This window comes from Pteropus alecto, unplaced genomic scaffold (assembly GCF_000325575.1).
Source record: "Pteropus alecto unplaced genomic scaffold, ASM32557v1 scaffold40, whole genome shotgun sequence".
Taxonomy (NCBI): domain Eukaryota; kingdom Metazoa; phylum Chordata; class Mammalia; order Chiroptera; family Pteropodidae; genus Pteropus; species Pteropus alecto.
In genome coordinates this window covers 21,320,609-21,321,055 of record NW_006431919.1, presented here as the reverse complement: position 1 = coordinate 21,321,055, position 447 = coordinate 21,320,609, and the positions used below count along the sequence as shown (strand labels likewise).

Genomic DNA, 447 nt, shown 5'->3' with positions numbered 1-447 from the left:
CACAGATGGTCCGGGAACCACACAGCTGCCCCACGCTGCTCCAGCTTGTTTTGTAATTTCGCAAGGGGAGGCGAAGTTGAGTTTGTCATCCACGTTTGATCCTGTTTTTTCTTTTCCAACAACATACGTTCGTTAAATCCAAAGAGTTGATGTTCTGAATACATCCAGTGATCAAACTAGGGCAGCAGGGGTGCAAGCCTTGTCCTGTACGTCACCTCCCTGTGCCGGGCCACCAAGCTATGTCACCTCCCTGTGCCGGCCCTGATGCCACCAAGCTATGTCACCTCCCTGTGCCGGCCCTGATGCCACCAAGCTCTTCTGCAACTCTTGTTTGGCTGTCATGACCAGTGCTCAGAGATTATTACTGTTATTTTTTGACCAAGAAGAAAGTTAGAAAGTGTCAAATGTTACCTTTCGTGAAATTAAAAAGCGGGACCAGAGATGCTT

At 48.8% G+C, this 447-nt stretch overlaps 1 protein-coding gene across 1 annotated transcript in view; it reads left to right on the top strand.

Annotated features, from left to right (window-relative positions):
- The window catches only part of SDK1 (sidekick cell adhesion molecule 1), a 398,446-nt gene that overhangs the window by 207,097 nt on the left and 190,902 nt on the right, over positions 1 to 447 (top strand). The gene's annotated exons all lie outside the window — the stretch shown is intronic.